Source organism: Solanum verrucosum, unplaced genomic scaffold (assembly GCF_900185275.1).
Source record: "Solanum verrucosum unplaced genomic scaffold, falcon-dt-bn FXZP01000196.1, whole genome shotgun sequence".
Taxonomy (NCBI): domain Eukaryota; kingdom Viridiplantae; phylum Streptophyta; class Magnoliopsida; order Solanales; family Solanaceae; genus Solanum; species Solanum verrucosum.
The window spans coordinates 3,960,367-3,977,084 of record NW_026020420.1 but is presented as its reverse complement, the minus strand read 5'-3'; the positions used below and the strand labels follow the sequence as shown (position 1 = coordinate 3,977,084).

Here is a 16,718-nt window from a genome sequence, read left to right as displayed (position 1 = left end):
AAAATACTGAGATGGATGTTGGGACAGACCCCGCAACATCCTAATAAAACAAAAACTAAGAAACACAAAATAATTGAGTCCTCCGGAATGCAAGGAGGCTCACCACTGACTCTGGAGTGCTCAGCTGGATCAACGACGTGCAGGATGCTGATCCGGGGTACCTGTATCTGCATCATAAGACGATGCAGGCCAACTGGCATCAGTACATGGAATGTACTAGTATGCGAGCTGGAAAACTAAGCGACATAGGCTAGAAGGAAATTTGGAAGAAACTGAAAAGTTTACCTTGCTCAACTCAACTCAACCTGACCGACTTTTTTCAATATAAGGCAATTTAAAACAAGTGCGATATAAAGAAAAATTGTTTAAAACATGCTTGTAAACTCTGTGTGTATACAAGGATACAATAAGCCTGAGATGTATATAGAAATACAAATGAACTGATGTATATAAAATACTATAACTGCTGTGGGAGTTTCTCTAACCGACAACCATCACATAAGAGCTATAGTGATGATACAACGATCGACCTCACGCTGCCAGAGCATCTTATACCCGACCAAAGGTATAAGACCTGAACTGCCTAATGGATCCACTAGTCTAATCTGAAAAGGATTCATCTAAAAAGTATGATCCTTTTCTACCCATGGTGGCTAACATGGTTCTATGGGGGCTGTGGGTTCTTTGAACGCTCCCCCAATTCGGTGCTCGATACTACTCCCAAAATTGTACTGGCTCTTACGTTTTTAAAACATATTTATTCCTGCTGATATGAGATAATTACTCAAAAACTAGCCTGAAGGCTCTTTGGAAATCTCAGTTTCCAACCTTGATTAAATGTAAAGACATTTCTTTAAAAACTTCTTTGGGAATACATAGTTCCCTAATAACTTTGAGAAATAAACTCAACTTTAAACTCTTTACTTTATTTGAACTCTTGGCTTGATGTGAAACTCTTAACTTAACATGAAACTCGAGTCTTAAAAAAATGAAGCTAAAACATTCACTAAAGACTCTTGAACAACTTTGAAAACTTGCTTTGACTTACTTCACTTCTAAGCTTAACTCTTAACATCACTTGACTTCTAACTTTACTTGACTTGGAACTAACTCTCCTTGAATTGGATTATGAATTCAAGGGTAATGATTTGTGTTTGGAAGGACCCTATGATGATTAGGAATACTTTAGGACAACTAAACTTAAGAAGAATTTCGAAATTAAATTCTGAAAACAGAACAGATTTTGTTCTCAGAGGGAACACAGCTGCAACGCAGACTTGTTTCCTGAAAGCAGCTTGACTTTTCTCCTTCATGTTGCCAACTCTAAACCCTCTTAACTTCAAAGGTTCTTTTCCCAAACACTTGGGGTCATAAACCCCTCAACATACAGTGAATTCCACTAAAAAACACAACCAAATCCTGTCCCAAATTAGCAAGAACTTTAACAACCAAAATAAATCTTTTCTTGGAATTAAAAACGAGTTGGTGTGTGGGGGTATGAACCAACCAACACTAAGGATCATAAAATCCCTCAACATACAAGAGATTCAACTCAAGAACACAACCAAATCATGTCCCACAACCAACAATAACTTCCACAACACAACTAACAACATCAACAACAAGTAACAACTTCAACAACAAATTCAATATTTTCTCAAATCATAAAATGAGCTTGGTGTGTGGAGGAAAGGATCAACCCACACAAAGAACTCACATTTCTTGATAGGGATCACCCCCGACGATTTCTACGATGATCTTTGACGGAAACTCTTTGATCTCCTTTTCTTCTTCTTTTCTTTTTCTCCTTCTTCTCTTCTTCACCCTCAAGAACCCTAACTCTTACTCTTTTAAAATGGAACAAAAATGATCTACAATCAGCCTAACACAACAATATAACCTCAAAAGAAATGATTTGTGAAAAGACCAAAATGCCCTTAAATTTCCGGACGGACTCCCTACCAACCGCCCAACTTTCAAAGGGCATAAGTCGCTCATACGAACTCGGAATCGAGGAAACTCGGTGGCGTTGGAAAGATCGTTCCAAGGGATTTCCAAACATAACTGGAACTACTCCTGGCTCATCCTGAGCTAGGAGTTATGACTGCTCAAAGTTGGCCAAAAACTCACTGATTTCCACACTTGGCCAAATTTCCAGATTTTGAATTTAGCCAAATTTCCAAATTCTGAACTTAGCCAAATTTCCAAATTCTGAATTCTTCCAAAAATGACTACTTCCAATTTCAAGCTTCTTCATATTTATTTTAAATTGTTGGATGTTACAATATCTCCCCCTTGGGAACATTCGTCCTCGAATGAGGTTACTCTTACAAGGCTAAGGGTGTAACATCAATTCAAACACCCAACAAACAATCATGCAACAACAACAACAACAACAATAACAACATGCCCACTATAATTTAAAGAGAACTAAGAAGGAAATTAATACCTTGATCTGTGGATTCAAAGAGATATGGATATCTCTTCTTCATGTCTTCTTCGGCTTCCCAAGTAGCTTCCTCAACAAATTGGTTCCTCCATAGGACCTTGACTGAGGCTACATCTTACGTTCTCAACCTACGAACTTGACGATCCAAAATTTGAACAGGAACCTCCTCATAAGATAAGTTATCCTTGATCTTGATATTTTCAGTCGGTAGGATCAATGAAGGATCGCCTATGCACTTCTTCTACATGGAGATGTGAAATACCGGATGAACCGTTGCTAGTTCCTGTGGTAACTCCAACTCATAAGCAACATTGCCAATCCTCTTGGCTATGCGGTAAGGTCCAATATACCGGGGACTAAGTTTCCCCTTCTTACCAAACCTCATAACCCCCTTCATGGGTGAAACCTTCAAATATACCCAATCATCTACTTCAAACTCTAACGCCCTTCTCCTAACATCAGTGTCGGATTTCTGCGACTCCGTGCCGTTTTCAACCTCTCTTGAATCACTTTCACCTTCTCCATAGCTTGATGAACTAAATCTGGTCCTATCAACTGTGCTTCACCAACTTCAAACCATCCAATAGGAGATCTACATTTTCTCCCATAAAGAGCTTCAAATGGAGCCATCTGGATGCTAGAGTGATAACTGTTATTGTAGGCAAATTCAAGTAGAGGTAGGTGATCATCCCAACTCCCTTTGAAATCGATTACACAAACCCTCAACATATCCTGTAAGGTCTGAATAGTGCGCTCTGCTTGCCCATCAGTCTGAGGGTGAAAGGTAGTACTTAAGTTCACCTTTGAACCCAAGCCCTTCTGAAAAGATTTCCAGAACTGCGCAGTAAATTGTGCACCTCTATCTGAAATAATGGAGATTGGGACTCCATGAAGTCTCACTATCTCTTGAACATACAACTTGGCATAATCTTCTGTTGTATTGGTAGTCTTTACCGGTAGAAAATGAGCTGACTTTGTCATTCGGTCGACAATTACCCAAATAGAATAGTGCTGTCTGCGAGACCTTGGCAACCTTGTGATGAAATCCATATTGATCATCTCCCACTTCCACTTTGGAAGTTCTATCCTCTGAGCCAAAACACCGGGCCTTTGGTGTTCAACTTTCACTTGTTGGCAATTTGGACACTTAGCAACAAACTCAACAATGCCCTTCTTCATGCCATTCCACCAATAAACTTCACGCAAATCACGATACATCTTGGTGGAACCCAGATGAATAGAATATCTGGAGCTGTGAGCTTCCTCCATAATCCTCTCTTGGAGTCCATCTACTATAGGTACGCACAATCTACTTTGAAATCTCAAAACACCATCTCCCCCTTGTTCAAAAGCTAATACTCTTTGCTTTTGAACATTTGCCTTCAACTCAAGCAAAATGGGTGTCACGCCCCGAGCCTACACCCTGGGCGGGACCGGCACCCGGAGACCATTTCTGGCCCCAAGCGAACCCTTGGCCTGACTTTTTTAACTCAGCGGAAACCTCAACAGAATAACTCGATGCAATGCAATATTACAAAACAACTTAACTTATAAAATATGGCCATAAAGGCAACTCGAATCTCAAAATAGAATATTTACATATATATATATATATATATAGATAAGAGACTCAAAACTAACTGACTGACTGTCTGTCTATGAAGCCTCTAAAATACTGAGATGGATGTTGGGACAGACCCTGCAACATCCTAATAAAACAAAAACTAAGAACACAAAATAATTGAGTCATCCGGAATGCAAGGAGGCTCACCACTGACTCTGGAGTGCTCAGCTGGATCAACGACGTGCAGGATGCTGATCCGGGGTACCTGAATCTGCATCATCAAACGATGCAGGCCAACTGGCATCAGTACATGGAATGTACGAGTATGCGAGCTGGAAAACTAAGCAACAAAGGCTAGAAGGAAATCTGGAAGAAACTAAATATCTTACCTAGCTCAACTCAACTCAACCTGACTGACTTCTTTTAATATAAGGCAATTTAAAACAAGTGCGATATAAAGAAAGACTGTTTAAAACATGCTATAAACTCTGTATGTATACAAAGATACAATAAGCCTGAAATGTATATAGAAATACAATGAACTGATGTATATAAAAATACAATAATCTCTGTGTATGAAAATACAATAACTGTTGTGGGAGCTTCTCTAACCGACAACCATCACATAAGAGCTATAGTGATGATACAACGATCGACCTCACGCTGCCAGAGCATCTTATACCCGGCCAAAGGTATAAGACCTGAATTGCCTAATGGATCCACTAGTCTAATATGAAAAGGATTCTTTTCTACCCATGGTGGCTAACATGGTTCTATGGGGGCTGTGGGTTCTTTGAACGCTCCCCCAATTCGGTGCTCGATACTACTCCCAAAAATGTACTGGCTCTTATGTTTTGAAAACATATTTATTCCTGCTGATATGAGATAATTACTCAAAAACTAGCCCGAAGGCATTTTGGAAATCTCAGTTTCCAACCTTGTTTAAATGTAAAGACATTTCTTTAAAACTTCTTTGGGAATACATAGTTCCCTAATAACTTTGAGAAATGAACTCAACTTTAAACTCTTGACTCTTTACTCTTTACTTGACTTGCAACTTGAGCCTTAGAATGAAGTTAAATCGTTCTATAACTTGAAAAGCTTGGAGGACTTGCTTGAACTAACTTCTTAACTTCTAAGCTTGACTTCTAATTTCACTTGACTTCTAACTCAACTTGACTTGGAAACTAACTTCACTTGACTTCTAACTTTACTCTCCTTAAATTGGAATTATGAATTCAAGGGTAATGATTTGTGTTTGGAAGGACCCCATGATGTTTAGGAACATTTTTGGACAGCTAAACTTAAGAGGAATTACGAATTTAAATTCTGAAAACAGGGCAGATTTTGTTCGCAGAGGAAACACAGCCGCAATGCAAACTTGTTTCCCTGAAAACAGCCTGCATTTTCTCCTTCATGTTGCCAACTCTAACCCTCTTAACTTCAAAGGTTCATTTCCCAAACACTTGGGGTCATAAACCCCTCAACCTACAGTGGATTCCACTCAAAACACAACCAAATCTGTCCCAAATCAGCCAGAACTTCAACAACACAACCAACAACTTCAACAACCAAAATAGATCTTTTCTTGGAATTAAAAACGAGTTGGTGTGTGGGGGTATGAACCAACCAACACTAAGGATCATAAAATCCCTCAATATACAATAGGTTTCAGCTCAAGAACACAACCAAATCATGTCCCACAACCAACAATAACTTCCACAACACAACTAACAACATCAACAACAACTAACAACTTCAACAACTTCAACAACAAATCCAATCTTTTCTCAAATCATAAAATGAGCTTGGTGTGTGGGGGAAAGGATCAACCCACACTAAAGAACTCACATACCTTGATAGGGATCACCCCCGACGAAAAATCCACGATGATCTCCTTGATTGCTCTTCTCTTTCTCCTCTTCCTTCTCTTCTTTCTCTCTTCTCTCCCAAGCCCTAGCTCTTTACTCTTTAAAAAAAATGAGACAAACTGATCTAAAATCAGTCTAACACTTTAATATAACCAAAACAATTGATTTGTGAAAAGACCAAAATGCCCTTAAATTTCCGGAACGGACTCCCTGCCAACTGCCCAACTTTCAAAGGGCATAACTCGCTCATACGAACTCGGAATCGAGTAAACTCGGTAGCGTTGGAAAGATCGTTCCAAGGGCTTTCTAAACATAACTGGAACTACTCCTGGATCATCCTGAGCTAGGAGTTATGACTGCTCAAAGTTGGCCAAAAACTCACTGATTTCCACACTTAGCCAAATTTCCAGATTTTTGAACTTGGCCAAATTTTCCAGATTCTGGACAGCCAAATTTCCAGATTTTAAATTTTTTTCCAAAAATGACTATTTCCAAATTTCAAGCTTCTTCAAAGCCACTTCAAATTGTCGGATGTTACAATGGGATCTTGATCTTGCTTCTTTTTCACTTCTGACATTAACGATGACTCGGCCTTGCTCATCACCGCTATTCCTCCTTCTGCAAAATCTGTAAATCTGACTCCCAGGCATGCCAGTCTGTGCACATCTTTTGCTAACTCTTTCCTTCCTTCTTCAATATGGGCGGTGCTACCCATAGACAACCTACTCAAAGAATCAGCAATAACATTAGCCTTACCTGGGTGGTAAAGAATACTCAGGTCATAATCCTTGAGTAACTCTAACCACCTCTTCTGTCTGAGATTAAGCTCTCTCTGAGTAAGCACGTATTGAAGGCTCTTGTGATCAGTGAATATGTTAACATGCACACCATATAAGTAATGATGCCATATCTTCAAAGCAAATACTACAGCAGCTAGCTCTAAGTCATGGGTTGGGTAGTTCTTCTCATGAACCTTCAACTGTTTGGATGCATAAGCTATAACTTTGCCATTCTGCATTAAGACACAACCCAAACCAACTCTAGATGCATCACAATACACCACAAAACCTTGAGTATCTTCTAGTAGCGTCAAAACTGGAGTTGTAGTCAATCTCTTTTTCAATTCCTGAAAGTTTTTCTCACAAGCTTCAGACCATTGAAATTTTACTGTCTTCTGAGTCAACTTGGTCAAAGGAGATGCAATAGTCGAGAACCCTTCAACAAACCTTCTATAATAGCCAGCCAAACCCAAGAAACTCCTAATTTCAGTTGGAGATGTGGGTCTAGGCCAATTCTGCAATGCCTCAATTTTCCGAGTATCAACTTTAATTCCATCATTGGACACAATGTGGCCTAGAAACGCCACAGACTTAAGCCAAATCTCACACTTAGAGAACTTGGCATACAACTCCTTGTCTTTCAAAGTCTGAAGAACTGTTCTGAGGTGACTAGCATGATCTTCTTCATTCCTTGAATAGACTAGTATGTCATCAATGAAGACGATAACAAACGTATCTAAATAAGGTTTGAAAACTCTATTTATCAAGTCCATGAACGCTGCCGGTGCATTGGTCAAACCAAAGGACATGACCAAAAACTCATAATGACCGTACCTGGTTCTGAAAGCTGTCTTTGGGATATCACATTCCCTTACCCTTAACTGATGATAGCCTGATCGGAGGTCAATCTTTGAAAAACAAGTGGCACCCTGAAGCTGATCGAAAAGATCATCAATCCTCAGAAGAGGGTACTTGTTCTTGATGGTAACTTTATTCAACTGACGGTAGTCTATACACATTCTAAGGGAACCATCTTTCTTTTTCACAAACAAGACCGGAGTGCCCTAAGGCGAGACACTTGGTTGAATGAAACCCTTATCTAGGAGATCTTTCAACTGCTCTTTTAACTCTTTCAACTCTGCTGGTGCCATTCTATATGGCAGAATAGAGATAGGACGAGTATCTGGAATGAGATCTATGCCGAAATCTATTTCTCTCTCAGGAGGAATTCCGGGTAGATCATAGGAAAAACTTCTGGAAACTCTCTTACTATAGGAACTGACTGGAAATGAGGTATCTCAACACTAGAGTCATGAACTCGGACTAAGTGATAGATACAACCCTTCGAAACTAACTTTTTTGCCTTAAGGTACGAAATAAAATGACCCTTAGGCACTGCTGAACTGCTACTCCACTTTATGACTGGCTCATTTGGAAACTGAAACTTGACTGCTCGAGTTCTACAATCTATTGATGCATAACAAACATGAAGCCAATCCATACCTAGAATAACATCGAAATCTACCATGTCTAACTCAACCAAATCAACTATGGTGCTCTTGTGACTGATGGAAACAGGACAATCACGATAGACTCTTTCTGCTAGAATAGATTCCCCAACAGGTGTAGAAACACAAAAAGGTTCACAAAGTCCTTCAGGAAGAACCTCAAACTTATTTGCAACATAAGGAGTTACAAAAGATAAACTTGCTCCTGGATCTAGCAAAGCATACACATAAAAAATGAAGACCTTGATCATACCAGTGACAACATTTGGAGAATTCTCTTGCTCATGGCGACTGTTGATTGCATAAAGGCGGTTTGCTCCTCCACTGGTACTAGAAGTAGCTCCTCTAGGTGCCGTCCTGTCTGGGGGAACAACTGAAGAAGACTGTGCTTTATTGCCCCCATTACCCTGCCTATTCTTTGGACACTCTCGCATGAAATGTCCATTCTGACCACACTTGAAACAACCAATGGAGCCCTCTCGACAAATACCTGAGTGGTTTCTACCACACTTGGCGCAAGCAAGAGGCTTACTACTCCCTTGCGCCACACTACCCGAAGATTGCGCTGGTCTAGCCTTGAAGTCCTTCGAATTCTGGCCATCATTCACATCTGTATCTGGGTGCAGGTGCTCTAGCAGATGATGGAGCAGGTCCCTTTTGCCTTTGCTGAAAGAAGAAACGGTTTGAATTACCTCTCTGCTGCTCGGACTCGTTCCCGATCTTAGCTCTCTTATTTCTGAACTCTTCTCTGTCCCTCAACTTCTCATCCTCAACCTGCTGCACGTAGACTATCAACCTTGATATGTCCATGTCCCCGATAAGCATTGCAGCCCTACCTTCCTTGCTCGACAATCGAGACAGCCCAACAACAAACAAACTCATTATATTCCTCATGTCCACAACCATCTCCGGAGCATAGCGGGATAATTGTGTGAACTTCAAACTATACTCATGAACACTCAAGGACTCCTGCTTAAGTGTGAGGAACTCACGTACCTTGGCCTCTCTCAATTCTCGAGGAAAGAAATGCCCCAAGAAAGCTTCCTCAAAACAGGCCCAACTCGCAGGTGGTGCATTCTCAACTCTGCCCCCTTTCCACTGGTCGAACCAAGTTCTAGCAACATCCTTCAATTGATACGCAGCTAGCTCAACCCGCTCAATATCTACCACATGCATCAAATCAAAAATCTTCTTCAACTCCTCAATGAAGTTCTCTGGATCCTCAGTAGTACTCGAACCCATGAAACTCGGAGGATTCATCCCCAAGAACTCACGAATCCTTGAAGTGTCAGCTCTTTCATATCGAGCTCCTCTTTGCTGACCAATTTGATTAGTTATAGCTTGACTCAGAATTCTAATTGCCTCTCTGAACTCGGCATTAGAAACTTCCCCTTGATTTTGCACTCCCGGGGCATAAGGTAACTCTTGCTCATCAACATAACGTCTAGAAAGACGCCCTCTGCCAACTCTTCGTGGAGGCATGAATATCTGAAACACGCGCAGGCATGAATTAGAAAGAAACTCTTTAGAGATAAACTCTAACGCACTAGTTGAGTGTGAAAGAAGTGAGAAATCTTCCTAAATGTTGTAGCCTCCCAATTATAGATGTGGCGCGCTTCACACCGATAACTAGGACTCTACAGACACGGCTTCATAGACTCCCTAGGACTCTTGAACTATGTGCTCTGATACAAAGTTTGTCACGCCCCGAGCCTACACCCTGGGCGGGACCGGCACCCGGAGACCATTTTTGGCCCCAAGCGAACCCTTGGCCTGACTTTCTTAACTCAACGGAAACCTAACCCAACAGAATAACTCAATGCAATGCAATATTACAAAACAACTTAACTTATAAAATATGGCCATAAAGGCAACTCGAATCTCAAATAGAATATTTACATATATACATAGATGAGAGACTCAAAACTAACTGACTGATTGTCTGTCTATGAAGCCTCTAAAATACTGAGATGGATGTTGGGACAGACCCCACAATATCTTAATAAAACAAAAACTAAGAACACAAAATAATTGAGTCCTCCGGAATGCAAGGAGGCTCACCACTGACTCTGGAGTGCTCAGCTGGATCAACGACGTGCAGGATGCTGATCCGGGGTACTTGTATCTGCATCATAAGATGATGCAGGCCAACTGGCATCAGTACATGGAATGTACTAGTATGCGAGCTGGAAAACTAAGCGACATAGGCTAGAAGGAAATTTGGAAGAAACTGAAAAATTTACCTTGCTCAACTCAACTCAACCTGACTGACTTCTTTCAATATAAGGCAATTTAAAACAAGTGTGATATAAAGAAAGACTGTTTAAAACATGCTTGTAAACTCTGTGTGTATACAAGGATACAATAAGCCTGAGATGTATATAGAAATACAAATGAACTGATGTATATAAAATACAATAATTTATGTGTATAAAAATACAATAACTGCTGTGGGAGTTTCTCTAACCGACAACCATCACATAAGAGCTATAGTGATGATACAACGATCGACCTCACGCTGCCAGAGCATCTTATACCCGACCAAAGGTATAAGACCTGAACTGCCTAATGGATCCACTAGTCTAATCTGAAAAGGATTCTTCTAAAAAGTATGATCCTTTTCTACCCATGGTGGCTAACATGGTTCTATGGGGGCTGTGGGTTCTTTGAACGCTCCCTCAATTCGGTGCTCGATACTACTCCAAAAAATGTACTGGCTCTTACGTTTTTAAAACATATTTATTCCTGCTGATATGAGATAATTACTCAAAAACTAGCCTGAAGGCTCTTTGGAAATCTCAGTTTCCAACCTTGTTTAAATGTAAAGACATTTCTTTAAAACTTCTTTGGGAATACATAGTTCCCTAATAACTTTGAGAAATAAACTCAACTTTAAACTCTTTACTTTACTTGAACTCTTGGCTTGATGTGAAACTCTTAACTTAACATGAAACTCTTAACTTTTGACTTGACTTGAAACTCAATACTTTTGACTTGACTTGAAACTCGAGTCTTAAAAAAATGAAGCTAAAACATTCACTAAAGACTCTTGAACAACTTTGAAAACTTGCTTTGACTTACTTCACTTCTAAGCTTAACTCTTAACATCACTTGACTTCTAACTTTACTTGACTTGGAACTAACTCTCCTTGAATTGGATTATGAATTCAAGGATAATGATTTGTGTTTGGAAGGACCCTATGATGATTAGGAATAATTTAGGACAACTAAACTTAAGAAGAATTTTGAAATTAAATTCTGAAAACATAACAGATTTTGTTCACAGAGGGAACACAGCTGCAACGCAGACTTGTTTCCTGAAAGCAGCCTGCATTTTCTCCTTCATGTTGCCAACTCTAAACCCTCTTAACTTCAAAGGTTCTTTTCCCAAACACTTGAGGTCATAAACCCCTCAACATACAGTGAATTTCACTCAAAAACACAACCAAATCCTGTCCCAAATCAGCAAGAACTTCAACAACACAACCAACAACTTCAACAACCAAAATAAATCTTTTCTTGGAATTAAAAACAAGTTGGTGTGTGGGGGTATGAACCAACCAACACTAAGGATCATAAAATCCCTCAACATACAAGAAATTCAACTCAAGAACACAACCAAATCATGTCCCACAACCAACAATAACTTCCACAACACAACTAACAACATCAACAACAACTAACAACTTCAACAACAAATCCAATATTTTCTCAAATCATAAAATGAGCTTGGTGTGTGGGGGAAAGGATCAACCCACACAAAGAACTCACATTTCTTGATAGGGATCACCCTCGAAGATTTCCACGGTGATCTTTGACGGAAACTCCTTGATCTCCTCTTCTGCTTCTCTTCTTTTTCTCCTTCTTCTCTTCTTCACCCTCAAGAACCCTAACTCTTACTCTTTTAAAATGGAACAAAAATGATCCACAATCAGCCTAACACAACAATATAACCTCAAAAGAAATGATTTGTGAAAAGACCAAAATGCCCTTAAATTTCCAGACGGACTCCCTGCCAACTGCCCAACTTTCAAAGGGCATAACTCGCTCATACGAACTCGGAATCGAGCAAACTCGGTGACGTTGGAAAGATCGTTCCAAGGGATTTCCAAACATAGCTGGAACTACTCCTGGCTCATCCTGAGCTAGGAGTTATGACTGCTCAAAGTTGGCCAAAAACTCACTGATTTCCACACTTATCCAAATTTCCAGATTTTGAATTTAGCCAAATTTCCAAATTCTGATTTTTTCCAAAATTGACTACTTCCAATTTCAAGCTTCTTCATATTTATTTTAAATTGTCGGATGTTACACATTTTACTCATATTCATTAATTGATAGAAGTTCAAAATCAATTTACTCATTAAAGAGGTTATACCTTTTTCAAAAAAATTAACTCTCTAAATAAATTGAGGGTATAATAGGTAAAAAAAATATTTCAATTTGTCAAAAATGACAAGTAAAAAAATTAAAATTGAACAAGTAAAACAGGCCGATGGAGTATTATTAATACACAAAATTCAAAGTACATACAATAGATGAATATGCTAAACAAGTATAGGCAAGCTGATATATACATACAAGCTTGAAACAAGATGATACAAATTATATATATGTATATGTATATAATGGATTACCATTTTACTTTTTCACCAAATTAAATATTTATTTAATTAATTATTACTAAATAGTAATATTTTAATTATTTTTTGGATTGTAAATTATATATTAGAAAGTCAATCAAATGATCAATTTCAGTCGTAAGTTACAATGAATTGTTTAATTTACTAATTCATTCATCCAGGAAATGAAAGGGTTTTTTGATATTAATATAAGTGATAATACAAACAAAAGTTGAAAGCATCCCAAGTCTCATTTCGAGATAACATTTAATATTTGTGTTAAATTTGCTTTTATCATTGAAATTTAAAACTTTCACGGTTAGCTTATTTTTTCAACAATAAAGATTATTGAGATCTTGTAATTATTGGGAGATCAATATTCCATAAATAGTACTTTTGCCATTAATTCTTTATGAAACTATTTTTTTTATCAATCTCAAGAAGTTTTTTTAAGGGATAAATTAGTAAAATTATCTTTTTATTTATGATTTCTTAATATACGTGTAAAAAGAAAAATGATTCACTTATATGAAACGGAGGAATAAATAATGACTTTTCACCGGATAACTATTGGTTTTCTTTGTTTACATGTTTCTCCATCCGCAGAAATGATCCAAGTGAACCGTTAAGAAATTCATTAATCACTGTTAAATTGATATTGAATTATATTATCTCATTCATTATATTCTTCTCAATAATCAGCTTTTATAAATCAAACAATATGTATAACTCGACCATTGAAAGAAATAGTAGAGGAAAACTCCAAATTTATGAGGTAAATGTTTATGTTTATTTTACTCTGTTACTTCATATAATTATTCATGTTTGCATCTATTATATTATTTATCTCCAAATTAGAGTTAATCATACATTATTTTTAGTAATATTATTTAGCATATAAATATATTATATGTTTGCATCTATTATCACATCAAAATGCAAACTTGCAGTTTCATATGATATATATAATATATTTATCGTCCAACAAATAATTCAATAGGATGTGTGTTCATCAATTTTAGCTTGTATTTTTAAACAAGTTTTGTTATTGAATACATTACACCTTTAATATAATTTATATTATATATACTACTTACACATGACATATTTACAATGCACGTGTATAAATACCCTGACAGTTGTATCAACTATCATTCTTGAGAAGGATAATAAGGAGTGGCAATCAAGTAGAGTTCACTCTTTCTTGATGCATTTATTCCAGCATACTTAGTCATGTCCAAATTCTCAGGCTTCAAACCATCAGGTAATTTCCAATCAAAATGATACAACAGTTTAGCTAGTGGAATAGTGTAACCATTGATGTTTGTTTCTTCTCTGCATCTCTAGGGACTAAGAGAGGGTCTGGAGGATGAAGTTTGAAGGATTCTTTAACAACTTGTTTTAGGTATTTCAAGTCCTCAATAATATCTTCATTGAAAGTGTCTTAAATATATCATCGAACTTTGAGAAAAAACTCATCTATGACATCCGTTAGAAGTTTGACTCATCTATGCCATTTCTGTTAGAGAAAAATCTCATCCATGCCTTTATTTATTAACTGAAAACAGTTTTGGTTTTGTAAAACCATTTTTTTTTACATGTGGTCAATTATGATCCGGTCACTTCATTAATTAAATAATTTTTAAAAAGGGATTAGGTTCAAATATGCCATCAATCTTGCAGAAAGGCTCATCTATGTGTTTGAGTCATATATGCTATTTCAGTTAACAAATAATGACTTGGATGAGTCTTTTTTCATAAGGAAATGACAAAGATGAGTCAAACTTTTAACGAATTGCATAGATGAGTCTTTTTTTCTCAAAATTCGATGGTATATTTGAGTCTCTAATTATAAGAGTAAGAATACTTACAACCAAAATTGCTTTAATGTTGTCATTGGTGAAGGTTCATGATGTTTACTTTCTACTAGATGCTAACAAATGGCTTATGATGTTTAATTTCTAATTAGATTCTAACAAATGGCTCAGTCGTGTCATTTGTTAATATTTGGGTTTATTTATGCTATGGCTATGATACATTTGTGCCATTAACAAAGAACTAGATTTCATCACGTGACATTATTTAAACCCTTCATTACTTATCAGCCCCCACCCCAATCATCTCCTTTAACGAGTTGCATTTGTGAACCATTTTTTTAAGTTCAGTGATATATTTAAGTCTTCTCGCACTCCCTAATTACGTCCCAATCACTATTAACACCCCCAAATTTCACCATGAAAAGATACATATATACTCTATATCAGCTATGATTAGATTTCTTCAGGTTACTAAAGGTCTTTTCATGCTTAAATATATAAAATATTAGTTGTTTAGCTTTGTAGTACATAGTTTTGCTGAGTTTGAACATAAGATAGCAGAGTGGTAAATCCCTTCTGTTATACTACAGAAGTATAGGCAAGCTGCTATATACCTACAAGCTTGAAACAAGATGACACAAATATCATTAAATACATAAAACACCCTGACTACTATATCAAATAACGAGTGGCAATCAAATAAAACACGCTCTTTCTTGCTGCAGTTATTCCAGAAAACTCAGTCATGTCCACATCCTCAGGCTTCAAACCACCAGGTAATCTCCAATCAAAATGATATAACAAATTAGCTAGTGGAAGGTAAACATTGATCAAACCAAATGACATCCCAGGACACATTCTCCTTCCGGAACCAAAAGGAAGATACTCAAAGTTATTCCCCATAAAATCCACTGAGCTCTGCTCGAATCTCTCAGGGATAAAGCTTTCCACGTCTTCCCAATAGTTTGGGTCCCTACCCATCGCATAAACATTAACAATGACTCTTGTTTTTAAAGGGATAGTGTAAGCATTGATGATTGTTTCTTCCCTACATTCTCTGGGGATTAAGAGAGGGAGTGGAGGATGAAGTCTCAAGGTTTCTTTAACAACTTGTTTTAGGTATTTCAATTCCTCAATAACATCCTCATCGAAAGTTTCTTTTCCTTTGAATGCTTCTCTTACCTCAGCTTGTGCCTTTGCTAATACACTTGGGTTTCTCATCATTTCTGTCATGGCCCATATTGTTGTTGTTGCTGAAGTTTCTGTCCCCCCAGAGAACAAGTCCTAAATTCATTATTAATCAAAGAAGAATTAACATGAATAGTTGCACGTCCATCCAACTGCTTAAACTAAAAATAGTTGGCGAATGTATAATATGTGTATAAATTTGAAAGATTTCCTATAAAAGTAAGAATACTTACAATTATAATTGCTTTGATGTTGTCATTGGTGATTGAAATTTTAAGTTCCCCACTCTCCATTAATCTTAGTAGAACATCAACTAAATGTTCACCTCCAAATGCTCCCTTTTTACCACTTGCAATATTCTTTTTGTGCTCATTGATAACATCCTCAGCAATAGCATCAAATTTTTTGTGAACTTTCAAGATTTTTCTCCAAACTCCACTTAGCACATGAAGGATCTTAATTGAAGGGAAAATGTCAGCTACAACAAATCCACCAATCACTTCCACCAAATTCCTCACTAATCCAATGAATTTCTCTTGATCTTTAAACAATTCCCCAAATGCAACTTTGCATGTATTTGAGCTTTGGTACCATGAAATCCGTTTTGTAATGTTTATTAGCTCTCCACGTGTTGATGATCAGATGAATTGCACGAGGCTTGAAGCCTCTTCTCTCCTGATGGAACTAAACAACCGTATGTTCTTGGCAGTGAAAAGTTCCAAGACACATATTTTGCGCATCTCTCTCCAGTAATCTCCATAAGGACTAAACGCGATGTCCGTACTCTTGTAAAATATCATGTCGGTGGTTACTAATTTAGGCTTCGATGCAAAAGCAAGGTCATGAGTTTTCAGAACCTCTCGCGCCATATCCATAGAAGAAATTACGATGGTTGAAATTTCGCCTAGTTTAAGATGCAT

The 16,718-nt window shown here is 37.6% G+C and overlaps 1 protein-coding gene and 1 pseudogene across 2 annotated transcripts in view; one reads left to right on the top strand and one right to left on the bottom strand.

Annotated features, from left to right (window-relative positions):
• LOC125807037 (protein SLOW GREEN 1, chloroplastic-like) overlaps positions 1 to 15,502 on the top strand; it is a 31,635-nt gene extending 16,133 nt beyond the window's left edge. For both annotated transcript variants that reach the window (XR_007441634.1, XR_007441633.1), the window contains exon 3: positions 15,462 to 15,502. The gene's annotated coding sequence lies outside the window, so the exon portion shown is untranslated. The remainder of the gene's footprint in view (positions 1 to 15,461) is intronic.
• LOC125806960 (premnaspirodiene oxygenase-like) lies at positions 15,283 to 16,718 on the bottom strand (annotated as a pseudogene).